Source organism: Ranitomeya variabilis, chromosome 4 (assembly GCF_051348905.1).
Source record: "Ranitomeya variabilis isolate aRanVar5 chromosome 4, aRanVar5.hap1, whole genome shotgun sequence".
NCBI lineage: Eukaryota > Metazoa > Chordata > Amphibia > Anura > Dendrobatidae > Ranitomeya > Ranitomeya variabilis.
The window spans coordinates 41,071,272-41,094,636 of record NC_135235.1 but is presented as its reverse complement, the minus strand read 5'-3'; the positions used below and the strand labels follow the sequence as shown (position 1 = coordinate 41,094,636).

General features: G+C 39.6%; 1 long non-coding RNA gene across 1 annotated transcript; it reads right to left on the bottom strand.

The window, feature by feature from the left end:
- Window positions 1-13,135: 13,135 nt before the first annotated feature.
- On the bottom strand, window positions 13,136-19,426 carry LOC143768368 (uncharacterized). Its single transcript, XR_013213826.1, has 3 exons — window positions 19,331-19,426; window positions 14,538-14,659; window positions 13,136-13,250 (listed from the first exon to the last, which is right to left on the bottom strand). It is a non-coding gene; the product is annotated as an uncharacterized LOC143768368 (long non-coding RNA).
- Between the last annotated feature and the right edge of the window lie 3,939 nt (window positions 19,427-23,365).

Genomic DNA, 23,365 nt, shown 5'->3' with positions numbered 1-23,365 from the left:
TTGAATTGGACCAGTTCTTTGGCGATGGAGCAGGTACGATCTTTTTCTACTTTTTTTTCCTTAGAAATTTAACACATCTAGCTTAGGGGTGCATAACTTTTTCTTATCTGGGGGTCCATAATTTTACATTGCTCCACATTTGAGGGCCACAGTAAAAATAAGGGCGGGGTACACTTGCGAGTGTGATGTGAGAAACTCACGCCTCAATACCTAGCACTGCCACCAGCACTCAGGGCCGGAGCTGTATAGAAATACATGCAGCCGCACGCTCCAGTCCCGAGAGCCGGTGGCAATGCCAGGTATTGATGTGAGAGACTCGCGCAAGTTTCTCGCATCACACTCGCAAGTGTGACCCTGGCCTAAAAGTGGTATTCCCATCTGAGCAATTTCTGGTATAGAGCCAACATGCCTTAAATGTTTAATAGGAACACCACCCATCCCCTGTGGCGTCCCTTAAATATTCCAAGGCCATGCATGTCTTTAAGTATCTAGTATATATGCATGATGATCACCTCTTCACTTCATCTCCTCCTCTATGTGGTAGGAGTAAAAAATTGAACCCCCATCTCTTAGAAAATGGTGTCATAGCCTGTGGACATGCAATGAATTACATCACAATGCTTTATTAAAGGGGAACTCTTCATGGAGTTATGCCAAGGGGGGTGAAATACTCAGGGAATGTAGAAGCAGCATAGAGAGAATCCTAATAATGTAATATCCCTTGACATCTGCACAACATATTAACAGATTCCCTGGATCTCTTAATTGGCCCTTCTTTCTGAACTATTAGAAAATTGGTAAGCATATCCATGTCCTAATGTTTGAGTATCTGACAGACTAGCATGGTGGGCCAGAGAAAGTCTTGAAGCTGCAGGTTGGCCATTCCTAGCTTGAAGGACATGTTTTAGAGGGAATCTGTAATTGCAAAAAAACGCTATTAACCTGCATATATAAAGTTAATCTATAGGTTAATAGCATTCTAAAGCTGTTTGGCCACTGCACTGAAAGCCCAGGTGCCGGCAGGAAATGTACTTTGCTCCTCTCGGAAGCTTCCAGCTTTCAGTCATAGAGGCACAGCTTCAGTGATCTCCTACTATGTACTGAGCAGAGGCTGTAACCACACTCAGGCACAGACTGACAGGCAGTTATGCAACGTACCAATGCTGAGCCGGCGTTCAGTAAGTGCACTGCTATACCCACTGCTCACAGTGCCTGAAGCCCTGCCTTTATGACTGAAAGCCACAGGATGTTGGAAGGAATAAGCCAGGCTTCCATTTGTAACGTGGCATGGGGTGGTAGTGAGGTGAGATACTCATCTATTATGACCCAGCACATTACATGAAGGTGGGGGTCCTGGCTGGTTGTGTGGTCTAATGGGGTGCTGTAACCCCTGCAGGCCTCATGATACCAATGACTTTGACTGACCAGGACCAGATGTTGGGAAGTTCAATGAGGGAGACCACCACTCAAAAATTAGCAGTGTTTTACTCAGCATGAACTTGGTGGGGACTATATACAATAGATAGTGGGTGCTTAACTTCATGAACGTTTCTTTCACAATATGGACTATCTTCACACACAATCCCTCTACCTCTTTAAGCTTACTTGTTCCTGCCGCAAGTCTATCTGGCTTTGCCACCTCCCAGCACAGTACTACAATCCGATTAGTGAGAGTCTTATTCTCTACCCACAGTTCCACGTCCTTTTCCCTCTTAAAGGAACTACTTTGCCAATATGGCCGGTACTCATCAACTTGTTGACTCGTTGAAACTTCCGCCCAGGGCACACGCTCTTCTTCTCACATTCTCTGTTCTTTAATGGCCTGTTACTTCTCTGAGTTACAAAAATGGGGCTTTACTGCTAAGCGCCCTGCCCCAGGACCTGTCTCCAGTTAATCACTTTGTCATTCAGTCACTTCTCATTTCTTTACTCCAGATCTCGCTATCCACCATCTCAGTCTCCAATCACGTCAGAGACATTCACATCATGCGGCTCTGCTTATCAGACATTAGGTCTACTTCTGGCCCATGCTGGGCCCTATCTCACTTCTTGACAGGAAACTATCTCTGTCCCTTCACTTTTAGACACTCCCACTTTGGGTTACTCCCAAAGATTAACCATAACTCTCCCTACTGTAAATCAAACCATAACACCATAACTAATAATGCATGTCACATTACACATTACATATTAAAATACGCTGGAACAGTACATCTGTCTTCAAGGGGGAACGTGAACAGTATGTCCATCTCCTAACACAAGGCAGCGGCAGCACAGCTTTGGAATGCTACTAACCTGCACATTAACCCCTTATCTGCAGATTTTTTAGCATTTGTGACATGAAAGATTCCCTATATCCTCGCAGTTGGTTTGAACGAATGGCTTAAAAAGGACACCTGTCACTTGCTTAAAAAACTCCTACAAAGACAACTTGTGATGCAGAATGTGGTCCCAGTGACTAAAGCAACTTTAGTAAGATTGGGGTAAAAGTTATTCTACCACTTAGTGTCATACAAACCTTGTTACTCCTAATATGAAGCAGTAGAAGTGAATTTACACAATCTACTTTGGCGATGAAAAACTCTTACGATCATGAAAGTTTTTACTACATTTTCTCAAAATTGTAATTTTCTTTTATGCCTAATTTTGTAGGGTAATAGCGTATTGGTATATGCAGCTCAATCTAAAGACCTTTCAGGGTCATTTTCAGTTTTATAATAAAATTTAAATGTAATTTTTAAAAAAGTTTTAGTGATTTCAAATTTTTCATCACCAGGAAATCGTCTAATTTTTCTTTCGTCTAGACAGACGTAAAAGAAAGCAAAAAGCAAAGAATGCTAAACGTTGTGCTAGAATCATCTCCATTAACTATACCTTGGATAAAGGGCAGAAATCAATCAAATGTTGAACAGATTAACTTATCACCTAGTTAAATAGACTGTCAGTTTGGGCCGTCTCTTCTTGGCAGGGTGAATTCAAATGCATGCAAATTTCCCTCGTGGCTGACTACCAAGTATGGTGGAGCTGTCATATAGTCATGACATGCAAAAATACATTAGCATTTTTCGTTAAAAAAAATGCATTAAAAACCTGAATGGGGATTTTTATCCTTTACATTCAAATCAGAATAGCCATATTTATAAGTATTTTGTTTTTATTATTATTATTAATTGCTATTATTTAAGACATCCATCCAACAATTAACAATGACTACATAAATCGGTTGGGGTCCCATGTGCCATCATTGTTTAGAGTCAGTGTTCCGGAAGTCATGCTTGTCACTTTCACTTGAAGATACAAAAAAATGATTAGAAATTTGAAAAGAACCAATTACAGAGATGGTTGCGTTAGGAACTTGTGAATGTGTAACCACATTGAAGTCTCCCTGTCATTATCATAATTGAAAGGAGTGGGCAGAATTCATAAAATGTTTTCCTGCCTAAACTGAAGACTACAAACAAATTGTTCTCAGGAATACTCCAGACTGATTACTAGGAAAGCCTTTACCTTATCTTATAACTCAAGGGTCTTCAGATGGTCACAAAATATAGGCTTGTGAAATATAATAGCACAGACAGAAAATCTCGATACAAATGTCTACTTTGTAGAGCATGCTATAAAAGAAAATATGTTAAAGAGCCTTTTCAATCACCATTAGTGATGAGAGAACATGCTCGGATAAGGTGTTATCGGAGCATGCTCGGGTGCTAACCGAGTGTCTTCGGCGTGCTCGAAAAATATGCAGTTGAGTGTCTCACGGCTGATTGACAGCCTCAACACCTGTAGGGATTGTCTGTTTGTTAGGCAATCCCTTCATGTGTTGTGCCTGTCGAACAGCCCCAAGACATGTAACTACGGGGAATCGAACATATTTTTCGAGCACACCAAAGACACTCGGTTAGCACCCGAGCATGCTCCGATAACACCTTCTCCAAGCACATTCTCTCATCACTAATGATGATTGAAAAGGCTCTTTAGCGGTGATTGAAAAGGCTCTTCGCCCGGATAACCTTATCCAAGCATGTTCACTCATGACTAATCACTGCCAATATTTCTAACATTATTTTTAGAAGACAAAAAATGGAGGCAGCACACGAGTAAATGATGAAAAAAGTGCTATTTAACAGCCCAAAGTGGCGACGTTTCGGCTCAGAGATGTGAGCCTTTTTCAAGCCAAGCTTGAAAAAGGCTCACATCTCTGAGCCGAAACGGCGCCACTTTGGGCTATTAAATAGCACTTTTTTCACATTTTACTGATGTGCTACCTCCATTTTTTGTCCTCTACATTGAGGTTTACTGATCGCAGGGAAGGTTCGGCACTCAGGTACGCTGTCTGCCAATTGCTGCTTTTTCGCTGTTTTTCTCTAACATTATTTTTAGAGATGAGCAGATCTTTTGAAGCTTGTTTTGTTCAGATTCGCCAAAATTTTTTCCAAGCAATCAAAAGCATTCCGAAGTGTCCAATTGCCCTGAAAAACAAGTATGACGCTTTTCTCTTTTCCTACCATAATCCTGGGTGTCGGAACGAAATCTGTACCAGACCTCTCTACTAAGAAATGCTTTTTATAATCCGGATACTCCCTGCAGCTAACTCTGTGATTGTATATCTTTATGAAATCAGCACTAACTACAATAAGCGCTAGTACTTGCTCTTAACTTCTCATTGTGGCCTGCGGGAAAAAAAAGAAAAAAACAATTCATAGGAAAATAAAACTATCTGTATGAACCCTGCTAAAATGATAGAGAAAAAAGTGTATTTTATTAATAACTATTATTATTGTTATTTATTTTGACTGTGCAATTTTTCCTTTTTAATGAAATTTCATCACTCATGTACATTTCCGGAGGAAAAAAAAATGAAAAGACTTTAAGGCGTAACCCATTTCATATATCATCTTTCTAGGGAATGGGTAGAGAATGGAAATATAAAAAAAAATAATAATCAAGGTTGTAAATGCAATATCTATGGCATTAACTCCTAAGGCCATCTAAATTAGTTTTCTAATCTTCTGATAGTGTTGTATGTTTTTCAACAAGCAAATGTAAGCCACCGAGAAAATAGATGGCAGCCTGAGGAAATGAGGAGATACTTTCTTTCTGAACATTTTATCCTAAACTGATATCGCAAACAACAATAGGAATTATCAATTTCCCGAAGCTTCTCAATTACTATTAGGAACTCAAAATAACTTTATAAAAGAGATCAAGACAATATTCCAATTCTAGTATTCTGATTTCTAAGTGACGCAACTATATACATTGATCAACCATAACATTAAAACCACTGACAAATGAAGTCTGAACATGTATTTTCTTGTGACTATGGCTCCTATCAAAAGGGTGGGATATACAGGATTTGGCATCCACGTCAGTACTTTGAAGTAGCCAGACCAGGACAGTGCAAACTTCCTTGGCTACTCAAATGCCGATATCCTGGGCACCTCTTGTGATTACTGAGCCAAAGCAACGTAATAATGTTTCGCCCTTCCGGCTTTGTCTAGGGCATGCTCTGCGTCAGGCATGTTTTTTAACTTTGAAAGGATTTTATAACGTTATTTTAAACATCTATGTATGTAAAATACATTGAACTTGATAGATTAATCCTTACTGTTTTACACCATGGGTTGAAAACTGTTTTTCCTATAGAAATTGCACAGGAGGAATATTCCCCTGAATGCTGTGCATTGTGGAGGAGCGGAAGCTGATCCATAGTGGTTTTAATGGAGACGTCTATCTTATTAGACCCCTGAATAGACTATAAGAACATCTAACTTGTGATTACTAGGCCACCATGACCTCAAGATGTGACCAAGGGTTTCGCCCTTCTGGCTTTGTCCAGGGCAATATGGCAATCACAGGGACCTTCAGCCAGACCTCGACTGCAATCGTAACCGATTTGGTTTCCCGCGATCCTGATGCAGGGGGCTGGCTGAAGATCATTGACAGCAGCATTTAAATTTCTATTGCAGCAAAGTTATTCCCTGCAATTTGAATATTCCCTACTATTATGCTCTGAATATTTACTATTATGTTCTGGGCTTTCTATAGCCCATGGAGTATAATGAACAAAAGAAGTAAAAAGCAAAAAAAAAGCTCATACTCACCTCAATGCTCACTTCTCCAGCCACCACTGCTGCCCCCTGCCCACTGTCCACTCCTCCACTTCTTCATTTTGCTGTATCTCCAGCCCAGTGTTCACTCTAGCTCGGGGCACCTTGTCATGAGCAGGCCTCAAAGTTATCTTTGCAAATAGCCACCATTGAAGAGTGTCCTACTATTTTATTTATTCTGTTCTGCAAACCTATCTCCATGGACACTCTCAGCATGCATGGCAGGGCAGGGATGAATGAAGGAGGCAGGATATGGGGTGGTGGGTGGGGGCCCACCGGAGGATTCTCCGGTGTCCCGGTGCCCCAGTCCGACCCTGTCCATGGAAGTAAGCAGCAAGCTCTGTGCGTAGGTCTATTCTGCTTCCATGCTAAATTCTCCTTTCTCTCTGTTCCCTACATCCTGCAAATGTACGAAATGTATGTTAGGAGAAAGAAAAGAGTATAACTGCAGGACAGGACTACACAAGGTTTGTTTGTAGTCTGTTGCCATGGAGGTAGGATTGGTATACTAGAATATATATTTTGAAAAATTGCTTTTTCATTTTTCAGCCACTAACAAGGGTGGTCATAACTAAGTAAACCAGGACCTACAATTAAAGAGTAACCATTGGTTTATTTATTTTTTTTCATAAATCAATAGTACACATGAAAATTACCAACATTATAATATTACTTATTAAAGAAATCCGCTTATTTCTCCTCCCGGGTTTATCACTCTTTCTCAAAATTCTCAATTCATGGGCAAAATGTATCTTCAGTAAATATAGATTTCTTCATTACTGAGATAGGAGATGACAGCTGGTGCTCGTAAAGTTCTACTTAGAACTGTGACTGTTTTTTCATGTGAACGTCTATATGTGACTCTTGCTCCTCCCTCTTTCCCTTTCCATTGAATTCTAGAAGCACCAGCTGTCATCTGTTATATCAGTAATGGGAACGTTTGTATTCACCGAACACAGATGTTACCCATGAATTGGGTGCGAAAGATCAAACTAGGAGGAGAAAGAAGTAAATTTCTTTGACAAATTATATTACAAAACTTGCTGATTTTCATGCGTACTATTGATTTATGAAATAAAAATGAAGACGACGGTAAGTTTCATGTAAAACAATAAAATGGAAACATTTCAATGTGATCATTCACTTCAAAAGAAGTTTTGTTCTGAACAATGCATAAACCACAGACCTTGTTGCTGGAGTTTTGGAATAGTTCTGTATTTCCCCCAGAACAAAGTGTCTTCAATATTGTGTTACAAAACTACAGAAACATTTTAAATAAAAACAGCTATTCATAACCTCAGTGTCAAAGAAATAATGGTTCTAGAAGGAGCTTTTGCCTAGAAAGAGTTATTGCTAGGGGAATATCAGTATCAGAAGAGTCTGAAATCTGAATTACGAATGAGATGATTCCATAAATACAGCTTGTCTCAAGTTAGACATTACCTGGGCTGGTCAGAATAGAAAAACACATATATAACATTAGATTTAATTTGCGTTAGAATTTTTGTGACCATTACTTAAAATGAAATATTATTTAAAAAACTGCAATAGGAACAATTATGCTAAAACCAATGAGTAAGCCTAACTATAATATGGACACCACATATCTACTGTTACATATACAGTCATGGCCGAAAGTGTTGGCAGATTTGAAAAAGTTCCAGAAGATGAAGTATTTCTCGCAGAAACTTATTGAAATTACACGTTTTGTTATACGCGTGTTTATTTCCTTTGTGTGTTTTGGAACAGCACAAAAAAAAAACCCGAGAATAAAAATGCAAATTGGACATAATTTCATACACAATCCCAAAAATGTGCCAGACAAAATTTATGGCACTTATCCAAAATTGTGGGTAAACAGCTTTGTTTCAGGCATGTGATGCTCGTTCAAACTAACCTGTGACAAGTAACAGGTGTGGGCAATATGAAAATCACACCTGAAACCTGATAAAAAGGGGAGAAGTTGACTCAGTCTTTGCATTGTGCTTCTGTGTATTCTACACTAAGCATGGAGAACAGAAAGAGAAGACAACTGACTGAGGACTTGAGAACCTAGGGTAACAAGTCCAGGTATCAAGGTAACAAGTCCATCTCCAGAGATCTTGATGTTCCTTTGTCCACAGTGCACAACATAATCAGGAAGCTTACAACCTACACCACTGTAACTAATCTCCCTGGATGTGGGCGGAAGACAAAAATTGATGAAAGGTCGCAACGCAGGATAGTCTGGATGGTAGATAAACAGCCCCAATCAAGTTCCAAAGAAGTTCAAGCTGTCCTCCAGGCTCAGGGTTCATCAGTGTCAGCGTTGACATTTGAATTACATTAAATTCTATGGCAGCAAACTCTGGAGCACCCAAATGCTGACACAGAGACATAAAAAAGCTAGACTGCAGTTTGCCAAACTGTACATAAGTCAAAATCCTTCTGGGAAAGCATCTTGCGGACAAATGAAATCAAGAAAGAGTATTTTGGAAAAGCGCATCATTCTGCTGTTTACCAAAAATTGAATGAGGACTACAAAGAAAAGAACACAGTACCTACAGTCAAATATGGTGGAGGGTCAAAGATGTTTTGGGGTTGATTTGCTGTCTCTGGGACTGGGAGCCTTGACTGTGGAAGGCATCAGGAAATCTGAAGATTACCAAAGAAGTGCCCAGTGTCAGAAAGCTGTGTTTGTGTCCTAGATCATGGGTCTATCAGAAGGACAATGACCCCAAACATACTTCAAGAAGCACTCAGAAATGGATGCAACAAAAGAGAGTTCTGAAATGGCTGGCAATGAGTCCGGATCTAAATTCCATTGAATACCTGTGGAGAGATCTTAGAATTGCTGTTAGGAGAATGCACCCTTCAAACATGAAAGACATGGAGCAGTTTGCAAAAGAAGTATGATCCAAAATTCCAGTTGAGAGGTGTAAGGAGCTTGCTGATGGGTAAAGGAAGTGATTTATTACAGCTATTTATTCCAAAGTGTGTGCAACCAAATATTAAGTTGAGGGTGTCAAAAGAACAATTTTGTTGCGCCCATTCTTGAGGTTTTGTGTGAAATGATGTCCTATTTGCCTTTTTTCTCTGTTTTTTTCTGTTGTTTCAATACACACAAAGGAAATAAACATGTGTATAACAAAATGTGTAATTTTCAATAATTTTCTGGGAAAAATACTTCTTTTACTGGAACAATTTCAAGGGTGCCAACACTTTCAGCCATGACTGTATATTTCTTTGCAACCAATTAGTGTTATTTGTTTATTCCGTTATCCTAAATAATTAGCTTCTTTTTTCCCACTTTTTGTGTTTGTGTGATAATATACACAAAATAAAACTATTGCTGACTCCAAACGGAAATGTTATAAAACCTTCCTCGATTTTTTTTTCTTCTAGTTTACCAGATCTTTTACTTCATGTGAAACTCTTGAAATAAAATCCCTTGAGCTATCCCTTCATAGACACCAAACATCAATAGAAAGGAAAAAGTAGAACATTCAGGGAGTTTTCTGAAATGAATTGGATACTTGTCTATCTTTATATTCAGCTGGGCATTCACGAGAATCTATGATGAAAAGTGTTACCATTTTTTTGAATGCTCCATACAAATTACTAGCTATTTTCAACCTTACAGTAAGATACTTGTAGAGTTTTCTTGCTTTGTTATGTATATTTTTTTTAGTTAATTCAGTATGATATTGTGTTTTATTATTGTGGAGCTTAGCATAGACTGTTTTGTGTCAAATTAGGATATCAAGGTGTTATCATTAAAATTAGGAACCAGAATTAGGCTGCAAAGATTGGATCTTTTTTTGCTACAGTTGAAAAAAAATATAATTTATTTTTAAAAAACTACATTTAGAAATTTTGCCTAATATTCAGACAGCATTTAAGGTGGACCTTTTGCCAAATTTTCCATGATGAACTGGACATGCTGAAATAGTGGATGCTCAGTGGAATAAAATTGGAATTTTTGTTTATTTTTTTAAATTTTGCCTCTCTAATTTCCCTCGGGATCAATAAAGTGTATTGTAGTGTAGAGATATAAGTCAGTGTGGTGGGGGAGAGCTGATAGAAGGGCTTGTAATGTGACACAACTAAACTCACTTGCACTGCCCCTTTCCCTTCCCTGACTCATGCAGGAGGTTATGAGATCATGACCTGTTTAAGCTATGGCAGGGGTGTGTTCTTCTTTCCTTTGAATGCTACTGCCTGCTTATGATTGGTCAGCATCCTACAAGTAGAGGAAGTACACGCCTCCAGTGAAAACTGTCTGATAACACCCAATTAGACTTTTAAAAAAGTTAACTCATTAGGTGCCAAATACTACACGCCGCCAGTGAAAACTGTCTGATAACACCCAATTAGACTTTTAAAAAAGTTAACTCATTAGGTGCCAAATACTACACGCCCCAAGTGAAAACTGCCTGATAACATCCAATTAGACTTTAAAAAAAGTTAACTCATTAGGTGCCAAATACTTTGATTGCTAATATAGCCTCATTGAAAAGTCAAAATAAAAGTTTGATTCCACTCTGCACCCATTATTACATTCTGTGTCCAGTTCAACATGAAAAATTTGGTGAAAGGTTCTCTTTAGCTTCATACCACCTTCTTATTGCCACATTTTGCTTAAAAAAATTGAAACCACATTTTTGGTGAAGAAATGCTCCTGGCGGTATTTCTTTAATCACGATTTGAAGTTTTCTGCTAATTAGATTTTGGTGCACAGAGGCCGGACTGTATTCTGTGTCTCCTCCTCTCCTTCAGTGATTCCCAGCCCCTCCACCTGCCTCCAGTCTGTAAGTCCTTAGTCCCTCCACCTGCCTCAGGTCTGTGAATGACTGGCCCCTCTGTTTGAAATCTCAGCATTGACCTGTCATTCAAAGCCTGGAGGCAGTAAGAGGGGCCGGGAGTCACAGACAGGAAGTAGAAGACCCAGAGCACAGTCCGGCCCCTGTGCATCAAATTCTAATAACAACAAAACTTAAAATGGTGATCACAAAAGAACAGCAAAGTTGATTTATTCACCAAAGCAATCAATTTAACCAGTATTACGGGGTAATTACAGCTATGTCTTCACTTCACATTACAAAACTGTGATGACAGGTTCTTTAAAATTGAGAAGGAAGTTTATAGATCATGGTCATTATACAGTAAGACTTGTGTTTAGTTTAGTTTAATCTCAAAGTTGTGTTTAGTTTAATCTTGAAGTATAGTGGACTGAACAGGAGTGTGATATCTGGAGTATGGAATGAAAAGCTCCTAGCGATAGTGTCAGAATGGTAGTGACGCCATTTGCAACCTCCAAGTACTGAGAATCGGTGGGAAGTCAGCACTGTCTGAAGGTCAATGTGAAGTTATCACTTATTTGAGGTCCCGCAAAGTTAAAACTGACCTGGGAGAGAAAGTGCCAGTGTTGTGCTCTAAAGACTGTTGACTCTTTGTTCTGGAACATTCAAGCAGTAGTGCCATGCAAAATGTAACCATCGAGCCTTAGTACAATATATAGTTATAGTAACCAGCAAGCATGTTGTGCCATTGTCTGTGAAAAAAAAGAAAAAATCTTCAATCTTCTGTTTTAACCAATTTGGGTATGTGTGATTGGATACCCAAGCTACTGCAATGCCCTGCACATGGGGTAAGCAATATAGCTTATCAGAAGAACTATACTACAATTCATATTGGAGGTATTTGCTCTTCTTAGTATTATTATTATTATTATTATTATTATTATTATACCTACTACATGTTGGGATAGGATCTTGGAAATGGAAATACCCCTTTAAAGCTTTAAAATGCATTTCTCACAAACCCCCTTGTAGCTCAGTTTTAAAGTCTGGGGACTGTACAATGCTGGGAGACTGGAAAAATGAGTAACAGGGCTCTGTAGATAAGATATTTCACTCCTTAAGACCACCAGGGATGTTGTCACTAACCCCTTTACCCGCCTAGAACCTTAATGTTTAAGCACTTATACTCTTGGGGGTACATATGATGTCTCTAGAGGGGACCTACACTACCTAAATGCTGTCTTTTTGTTGCCCTTTGATTATAGAGGGCACTTACCTTGGAAACAATGAGAAAATTTGCCCTAGGCCACCAGGGACATTAATCTGAATCCCATCATCCCATCATAGGCCTGATGGGATGTTGGCATCAACCCTTTCAGTGCCATAAACCAGGATTGACAACCACTTAAGATAACAAAAAAAATGGAAACAGAAGGTTTGTCAAGCAATTTAAAGCAAAGCAATTCAATTGTATTGACTTCAGATAAGAACGAGTTACTGCTTTCTCTGCAGGAAGGGTTTGCCTATGAATTATGAGAACACAATTTTATAAAATATTTCCTTCTTTTTTTTTTCAGTTCAGCGTAATGGAAAAGATGGAATTAGAGGTCTTTAGAATGATTTGACTTTGATATTTTACAGCAAACATGACTTGTTTGTTTTGGCTTTTGTACAAATAGAGTTTGATTTAATACCTCATCTCGAATACCATATGTGTTTTCCGCTATTTAGACTATCATTAGCAGAATTCTTTTGCAATTGTGGAGGTTGAATGAATCCAACGCAGCTGTAATAAATTCAGGATGTTTCACAAACGGAAGATCGAGGGAGTTTAAAATTTTTCATTTTCTGGTTTTGCTTTAGGACTGATGCACGCGGCCGTACTATGGGTTTCTTTTATAGATACTCATCATAGGGCTTCCATAAATGAGTCCTCGACTGCACCTCTATATGATCTTGATTTTATATGAAGGTGTTTAGATTTTTTTCTGTTAGATTTCTAAGAGAAAGATTCAAACAGATTCTTTCTCTATGAACCCAAAAGACAAAAAGTGCCATGTTTCATCACTCTTCATAAGCAAAGTGGTACTTTGATACTAAGCACGATTATAGTGCTAACATAAAGAAATAGAATTTCGCAAAATTTAATATTCTGGTTGCAGGTACTTTTATAAAAATGAGGTTGATTAAATTGCAGACTTTACTTTGTTTTTTTCTAAGTAGTATACACAACACGCTTAATGGTTACAGTCCATTTATTGTTAGGCACAAAAACTTGATGGTTGCAATAAACATAAGTTGACACTATTCCCCTTGTAAGTTGCTGTCCACACCTGATGACTGGTAATACTTGAAGGTTCTAGAACATAAGATGAACAATGCTATCAAAGTTTAAATATTAATTTAGAACGTTCAATTTTTACTTCACACCGAACTCAAAATAATGTTGCCGTCACATGGTTCTCCATAACTTGACACTGTATGACAATCAACTCAGAATGTAAGTTGCATAAATCAGATTTAGTTAAAGAGGGAGATGATCACTCACACATTCATTCTTCATTTCCAGGACGGAAACATCCAGGTCATCTCACGAGCCTCAGAACTGGTCATCATCTCCTTCCAGGCTGATGTCCTACACAACTTCTACTAGACCCAACGATAACCTCCCCAGGAAGATAGCATCTATCATGTAGGCTTCCTTCCAGGCTGACATCCCTCACAACCTATAAATGGCTCCCCAAAACTGATACTTCCCAAATCAGAAAGTAAGCTCAGTAAGCTTAAGAACAAAACTACGATCACAGCTCTACCAATTCTCCCTGAAAGGGAATCTATCAGTAGGGTCAACCATCCCAAGCCATTTATATGGGTATTTAGGTCATATAAAGTCGAATAAAATGATACCTTGATATCTGTGATCCAAAGTCTTATGCCTTAGAAATCCAATTTCTTCATATGTAAATGAGCTGTTAAGATCTTCGGGTTATATGTCTACAGAGCTTAAAAATGCTAAACTTGGCCAAGTTTTTTTGTGTTTTCAATGAAGACAGAAAGGAGAAAGATGCTACTAGTAACATATGTCTACAGCTCATCTGCCCTAAAAACAAAAGGTAAGGCTGTTGAAATTCCGTCATCTGGATTCTACTTTACTTCATCTACAGGGAAAGTTGGTAAATGCCTGTACACATCAGATGGCTGATGATACCACCGACTTTCACCTAATGTGTATGGAGACCTTAAAGCTAGCCATAGCCAACATTTGAAATGTTTCATATATTATTCCAAAATCATTGGAACACATCATTGGTCAATACCCTTGCAAGTAAATAGCAAGTTCTTATTTGTTAAACCTCACAAAAAGAAACTAAAAGGTTAAATAATCAATTTGATATAAGGAACAATCAATCCCCTTATTCCTAAATAAACCAAATAAATTAAGTTTAGTCTTGCAAAATATATTTTCACTTGATGTTTTATTTTTTTTTATTTGCCTCTTTCCAGGAGAGTGTGCAAAGAAATCCCTTTTGTACTCCCACACAAGTGTCCTTTGGATGCATAGATTGACTAATATCAGCTCATTTGCACACATTTGCGTTTCATACACCCACGCCCCGGCAGTTGATTGATAGAGGTATCACTATACCATATGGTGACTGTTTTCATTGGCTGAGTCCTCTCTTTGCAAACTCTGCTTCCATCCTGCGCTCCTCATTCCAACCATTGTTGCTTTATTCTACCAGCCGTATAAGGTACAGTTCAATGCACCTGTTAAATGGTAACTTAAAATTAATTATGGATCCTTCGTTCAAGATCTGGTTTCACCGTTAAGTCTTAAAAAATAATATTATAGACTGTCCAAAAATACTTTCATGTTTTCCCGAAAGATAGACATGATGAATGGAGGATGTACTGTAGTTCATCAGTCTTTCCTACACCACCTGCATGGTATCCATACATCTAGGGAATTATTTATGACCAAACCAATTATCATCAGTTGAGAGATGAATTTAATATTGACCAGTGCACCATAGTGAGTAAAGGATAAAGAGGCAACTAGAAATGGAGACTCTATAGTACATGTGGAGCTCAGGAAACCATATATTTCCTAGTTTCCTGTTTTTTCAGGAAAAACTGAGAATGGTGTGAAAAATCATCTCTTTGTTTTCTTCTATGATGATGTCATTATGGGCTGATTCAATAATATTGTTGCTTTGATCCCATATATGACAGTGTACTATGCCTGTGATGACATCATACTATTGCTAATATGAGTAAAATGCAATCACTATACCTGAATATAGCTGCTTTTATATGTTTAGAGCAGGGGTCTCCAACCTGTGGCCTGGGAGCCACATGTGGTTCATGGATCCATAATGTGTGGCTCGTAGCTGTCTTTCAGCTTGGTGTATTTGCACCAGGTCTAGCAAAACAGCTACGATGAGCAGGTCTCCAGTTGGTGACTTTTGTGAGTAGCCCTGCACGGAATAGCAGATATGGATGCTCATATACTGACAGGGAGGAGGGATAATTATGGTAAGCTGGAGATAAGGTAATAATGGCATGAGAGGGGACACAAGACCTGGGTGTGCTTTCTATGCGGAACCTTTGGCTGTCATTATACCGGTAACGAGGAGCTCTGAGAATCACTACAGTAGGGGGGCTCTAGATGTGGCTCACTACCATCTCAAAGAGATGAATTTGGTTCTCATGGTGAGAAAGGTTGGGGACCACTGGATTAGAGGATCTTAAGGTTGACCCTGTATATACTCTCTAAGAGCATGTAGAAGTCACAGAGAAAGAACCCTGCAAACTGGCAGATCCAGCCTATCCATGACATTATTGAAGTGTCACAGCTAGTCTATAAAAGGTCACAAGTTTTGGGATGACTCATTAAGTTTGATGATGACATTATGATCTCACTCTGTGATGACATAATTGGCACTATTACATCACACATGCAAGACATATAAAACACATATTGCTAATTTTACATGCCTTGGTGATCTTTATTAGACTTAAGCTAGACAAACTATCTCTCCCAAGTTTCACATAAACAGGACCATGTGGCGTTCTTGTTTTCTCTATGAGGGAGATGCTGCAAGAATGAGTTTACCTTCCCTTCCAACAAAGGGATCGGGGTGATTGAATTCCAATCGCTCAATCTTTAGGTGTTCCCTGGAGGAAGACCCAAACACATTAGGTGGCTTGGCAGTTCCACTGAAATCATTGTATTTGGCCAATATTTATTTAGGTGTATTGAGGTCTTTAAAGGGAACCTGTCACCCCCAAAATCGAAGGAGAGCTAAGCTCACCAGCATCAGGGCTTATCTACAGCATTCTGTAATGCTGTAGATAAGCCCCCGATGTATCCTGAAAGATGAGAAAAAGAGGTTAGATTATACTCACCCAGGGGCGGTCCTGGTCCGGTTCTGGTCCAATGGGCGTCACGGTCCAGTCCGGGGCCTCCCATCTTCTTACGATGATGTCCTCTTCTTGTCTTCATGCTGTGGGTCCGGCGCAGGCGTACTTTGTCTATCCTATTGAGGGCAGAGCAAAGTACTGCAGTGCGCAGGCGCCGGGCTTCTCTGAACTTTCCCGGCACCTCAACAGGGCAGACAAAGTGCACCTGCGCCAGAGCCACAGCGTGAATACAAGAAGAGGACATCATAGTAAGAAGATGGGAGGCCCCGGACCGGACCACGACGCCCATAGGACCAGAACCGGACCAGGACCACCCCTGGGTGAGTATAATCTAACCTCTTTTTCTCATCTTTCAGGATACATCGGGGGCTTATCTATTCTGATGCTGGTGGGCTTAGCTCACCTTCGATTTTGGGGGTGACAGGTTCCCTTTAATGGCAGCTTAAGTTCTTACAGTATATCCTTTTAGGGCACCTGCACATCATTGGCTCAATGACATAGGATCTCAGTAAGAACAGCTTTTGCCCTGGTAGAAATACCCATCCTTGTATTACTTGCTATGTCCATTCTACTGAAGTATCGGCATCTTTAAATGTGTCACACCTTCATTTTTGGGGTATCTAATATTAATTCCACCAGCCTCATATAACTTCTATGAATCTTAACAACATTATAAACAAAAGGGCACAGTGCCTTTTTACTGCCTTTCATTTTAACATTGACCTTCAAAAAAGTCTCACCAAAAATAGTAGAATTGAAGAATCGTGGAAAGGTTTTTCCAAAGGCACCTTTTAGAAAATTGCCAAAGAACGGACATATATGTAGTAATAAATCCCAAAACACCCGGAAAAAAAATTATACCCTAGCATCAATACTTCAGGTGAAACATATTTAAAAAATACAATATGCACATGTAGACACAATATAGGTCCATATAATAGTATGGGTGATGTATGACTACTGATCAGCAGTGCGTGAATCTGAAATACAGCCATGTACGTTTGGTCATGGGGTAAACTGAGTTAAATTTTAAATTATTTAAGAAAAGAACCAAAAAAGCAAAAAAAAGTTGGAAAAAAGTTGGAAAATAAATGTAAATTGTATCTGATATAGTACAGTTGAACAAGAAGACGAATTGCCTCCCTTACCGAAATCAGCCATAAATGTACAAGTGGTAGTTGTAATGAATCAACCGTTCATGTGCAAAAGTAGCACAATATAATTGATTATTCAGTGTAAAAGGCAAGAGAGAAAACTACCCCATGTGGTGATGACAGATGTGCGAGCCACAAATCATAATCCTGGAAAATGCCCTGAACATACTTGATTACTGATATTAAGTTTTAAAAGGTGTTGACTGCTCAACCCAACATATGCTGAATCTTCCTCCAACCAGGATGCCATTAATCATCTGCGCCTTTTTATTAATGTCCAGATTTGCTTCACAATCTCCGATAATGTATTAACCAGGAATTAGGTGAGTTTCAAAGTGACCTGAACTATATTTATTTGCCCCTCCGTAATTGTTGTAATTAGCTGCAGAAAATGTCGCTATAGACAGAATTGCACGTGTATGTAGCAATAATGTAATTAGGTTTATCCTGACCCATCATCCCCTATACTGTAAAAATCCCCTAATAAAAAGAATTTTGAAAATAATGCAATAAGGCAGTTCTGCAAGCCAAGAGATGCCAGTATCATCTGACTCCAGTTGCTGATTGTTTCCCGAGAGCAAAGTTTTGCTCCAATATGTATTGTCCGTGTATTATGTATTAGTGAAAGGATCTAGTCTGAGGAGTCTGACATTCATTCTAAGACTTCAGACTAATATAATAAAGTAGATGTGGCTTACTTCCTGTCACGATTGCTCTGCTCAGTGAGTGACTGTTTTGTTGCCCTATGGAATCTGGGTCAGGCTGAGTTGTCAATGTATTGATTGACAGCTAGGCCATCTAGATCCCTACCAGATGTAGTTTTTGCTTCCTGGTGAGTGTTTGCCTGATTTTGTTATTCTGATTTATAACTTCCGCTGTCTGACCCTTTGGACCATATTTTGACTATCCCTTTGTCTTGTCCTTTTGCTTTGATCTGCTATCTCCTGGTATTTTGACCCCAGGCTGTCACCTGTCTCTCCCATTGATTTTCTACATGTTCTCTTGGAAATGTCTGACTTCTCTGCCTCATGGTCTGTCTTTGAGTAGTCACTCACTAGCATTGTACTTCCGTTTTGGAAGGTAGGTAGTACATAGTAAAAGCAGCACAAGAAAGCATCTAGTTGCATTACCATATTTTCGCAACTGCCCTGATTAATGCCACTTTTTGGAACTCAAGTCTATGCCAGGCCTGTAATTATATTTGCACCACTAAATAAACAACTAAATTGATCATGGTTGATGGTTTCAGAATAAGCTTTCTCATGTGAATATTAGGAATAATGCTTTTTATGGTCATTTTATGGCTTGTATTCTGCATGTTTCACCAATTTTACCCTCTTTAGGGCTCTATCTTTATTTTGTAGTTGTCTCAGATTAGCGGCTATTATGTCTCCTATACACAGCACACACAGACATAAAGAATTCCTGCTTTCCTGTCTCTATTCAGCATGTGTTCAGAAGCAACAGCATATAGGACATTATATCAGGTTGCATTGAGCAGTGTAGCTGTGAATCCTGTTCTGGGGGTGAGATAAAGACCTACTAAAAAACAACAGCCCTGTTTTGTGTATGCCTCTCTGTGTAACTCTGCTCCTTTCTCTCTCTTTTCCACAGACGTTAAAATGTATCTGCAACCAGGTCTCCTGTCCCTATATAGCACTATTTCAGAAGCACCAGCAGCATGGAGGACATTATACAGCAGTACTAAGCAGTGTAACTGGGAGTCCTGTTCTGAGGTGAGATAAAAACCTATGTTCAGTGTCTGACTCTCTGCTTCTCTGTATCACTCTGCCCCTTCATTTCCCTTCTCCATAGAGCTTAATAGGTAACTGTAACCTGGTCTATTGTCTCTATACAGTACCTTTTCAGAAGCAGCAGTAGCATAGAGGACATTATAAAGCAGTACTGAGTGGTGTAGCTGTGAAGCCAACACTGTGGTGTGATAAATTGGCCTTCCTCCCTATCTCTCTCTATAGGCTTCAATAGCTGTAATCCGACTCCTCAGTGAACTGACAGTCAGTCTTATTCCAAGCATGGTTGATGTTAGCTGTTGTTCACAGTGAATTATGACATCAGTAGGCTGGGTAAATAGCAGAAGTGGCTCATAAGTGGAGAAAGAAGCATATTTATTTGATTTATTACAAAGTTTCTTATATCCGCTGTTCTATTGATTTATGCAAAGATTGTTGAAACGACAGTCACCACTTAAAGTGTACCTATAGTTTTTAAACGTATTTCACAGTGACATGTCAGAAGTTTTGAAAGGTGGGATGCTGTTGCCCCAACTAATACATAAAACATAGAGGCAGAAGAGCTCAGCTGAGCGCCATGTCCCTACCTTCCTTGAAAAGTTGAGTAAGGATTGTATAGTCTCAAATACCTTCTATGAATGTGAATACCTTCATAAAGGAATGGGCCCATATAAGCTCTACTGACAATTTGATTCTAGTAATTAGTGGGGGTCTCAACACCCAGACCTCTACAAATCAAGACTAAAATAATAGCTAGCTTTTACTGTATCAGTCCTAGTGGCCTTGCTCTTCAATAATCCAGTACATACAGGCAATTTAAGAGCCATACGGGCCCATCTTACTTCCCAAGTGTCTCTTGGAGCCGCTTCCTTGCTTAACCCTCCCTAAGACTCTGTATTCCTTTGAAGACCACGTTAACCCCTTGGTAGCATTTTTGTTAAACCTTTTCAGTTACTTAGTGCATTGATTCCTTTTTATGTTATTCATGTAATGCTTGGTGCTAGTATTTTGCTTTTTGCCGCTTGGGATCCTTTTCTCCTTGTTTCAGTGCTTTCTAATGTTACTCAAATGGATTCCTTGTGTTTCTCTATCTCACTTCTCTCTCCGAGCACTTTCTTTTCATATATTACAATTCCTGCTGGGGCTTTACAATAACTGCAAAATGGAACTAATGACTCCTGTAGTACCGCGTGCCTGTGCCTATTGATTGTTACGGTGAGGCGGAGTGCCCCATGACTTCAGTGATTCTTGGCAAACCAAGTGTTAATTTCAATGTGTAGCAAATACTTATGTGGGATGTTGGAATCCATAGGATCAGAGACGTGGGATCAAAGATGTAGGATCAGAGACATTAACATTGTAGGATGAAGCTACACAGAAGACCACATCTACAGGACATGAACTGGTTTTACCCTAAATTTCAATGAGGGTGTGCTGTATGGATATGGCGTTGTACTGTGAGGACTGGCGTAATGCAAACTCTGGACAGAATGATATGGTTAACTCTTTACTGAAATTGCCAAAAAAGTTTAAAAAACAAAATACAAATGACAAGCTCATAATCAGTGCTTTTTAAAAAACAGTCCAGAATATCAACAAAAAAAATGTAATGGGTGAATGGAATTGGTGGAAGCTTCTTAGAATGGAATTACTAAAAGGGAACCTGTCACTCTGTTCATGTGGCCCAAACCACAGACAACATGAATCAGAGCCTGGCTCTACAACTTCAGCCAGGTGTGTTTACCGGGACCATGACGGGAGACGAGACTTGTCCGGCACTGCCTCCTGCTAGGTTCTCCATGCACTGCTCCAGGTGATTGACAGCTCTCACTCCTATGTGCGCATATAAGAGAGACCTGTCAATCAACTGAAACAGGGCAGGGAGAACCCTGCCAGGGACGGTGCTGGACTACTCAGGTCCCCGTCTATGGTCCTCGGCCCACCCTTCAAACTATGTTTTCTCTGAAACATCTCAGAGAAAAACATACCTGGCTGGTATCATGTTGTCAGGCTCTAATTCATGCTGCCGCTTGTTTGGAAAGCATGAATTGAGTGACTGGTTCCCTTTAAAGGGGTTATCCACTGCTTAGATATTGATGACCTATCCTTGGGATGCAGTCAGACAGCCATATAAATCGGACCAAGAGTGGAACATAGTGCAGAGACTGGATGGCTGCTCTACCGGCACGAGCGTGACAGCTGCCAACAAATACATGAAGTTGTCAGACTTGGGTAAGGAGAGCCACCTGCCAGTCCGTGGACTGCTTTCCGATCTTGGTTTGATTTATGCGGCCGTCTGACTGTGCCCTTAGAAGAACAGCAATGATCAGCTGTTTGCAGTTCCAGAGGCGGCTGGATGTAAGCAGTGTAGATTGTAAGCTTGCGAGCAGCAGGGCCCTCATTCCTCCTGGTATCTGTTTTGAACTGTGATTTCTGTTATGCTGTAATGTCTGTTGTCTGTATAAGTCCCCTCTATAAGTTGTAAAGCGCTGCGGAATATGTTGGCGCTATATAAATAAAATTATTATTATTATTATTATAGTGTGCAGAGCCAGAAAATCTCAGTTCCGTATGCCATGTAGTGCCTCCAAACTCTTGCTCATGTATAGACATCAGTCTCTGGACTAGATATCAGTATTCAGTCCAGATCTTCTGGTGCTATCAAAAACATCAGTAGCTTCTGTGGCCATGTGAGTCCTAGTGAGCACCGGAATATCCAGACCAAAGACCAATCCAAAAAAAGAGGAGGACAGGTAAGAACTGGGTTTAGAGCAAGTAAATATAATCTTTTGATTTTTTTAACCCCTTCCCGACCCTTTATTTATTATGATTTGGCCTTCGGAGAGACTTTAGAGTATAAGAAACATCTTTTCAGGACGGATTCGTTTCAGATTGAATTTTTTTCCAGACTGAGCAAATCTGCCCGAAAGGAATTTTGTTAGATTAGCTTAACTCTAATCTTAACCACAAGTTGTGACATTATACCAGGGCCGTTATATACATCATGTATGTTCTATAACCTAGATTAAATGTTCTTCAGCTTATTCCATTCTTTTATTACATCTGTTATATACCGATGGCATTAATTCCACCTCAAATCCATCTGACAATAAGAAGCGTCAATTTCCCATAAAGTTGTGTGTTCTTTACAGTCAGACACTGTATGTGAACTCTGAATTTCCACCTACTACATATGAGATTTGCAGATCGCCCTCAGGGACAAATAGATGCTATAAATCTAACCTTTTCTACCATTTACTACTCTTCCTGCAGAGAAATGTCAGTTTCTGTACCAAAACCCCAACACCAATAAAAGTGCACCGAGCCGAGCTGCTGAAAAAGTAGATAGATTTAGAACATCTGCAGATGTTTTTAAATCATTTATTAAAACCTTCACAACAAATGTAACATTCCATGAAACTCACACCATATTTCACTGTTCACATAGTGAGTCTTACTAGCTCTGATTTTTAGTGGAATATTGGAGGTGAGCCAGGGGGCAATGACTTTGAGGCATTTACAGACTCCCAAATTAGATTTCCCCTGATACAGTTGCTGTCTGTGCCACTGCTGATAGATGTCCGCACAAGAAGTGACTTGGCAGAACGCAAAACTCCACTCATTCAAGAGTCTGCCTCGCCACTTGGGTCTTAAAAATGTAAAGAATCTTTAGACTAGCTGCCATGACAATGACAGGGGAAGCATTGGTCTTTTCCCTTTTTGTCACGCAGAAATCAGCCGTACGCGTTATTAACAATATGATGAAATAGTTTCAGCAATCATGTTGCACAGCTCCCAGTTGTTATTCATGGCGGGTGCTTTCGCGATAGTGGGTAACAAACGAATTTTGGAAGCTCTGTGCTTGTTGACGGCAGCTCCATGTTGCCACAGGAATTATCTGCTCTAACAACCTTACAACAGCGAGCTCCCTCTGTGCTGAAATGCATTGTGCACAAGCCAGTGGCAGGGTTTTTACGTCTGAAGAGAGCAGGGAAGTATTTTTTGAGAGTGATAAAAGAAATAATTCAACGAGAATGGTCTATCAAGTGAGGAAACAAGGAAAGGCAAACAAAAAACAAAACTTAAGAAGTTACTCATGACAATTGACTAAGAGATGTACTCCGTTCCACACCTGGAAATTCAGC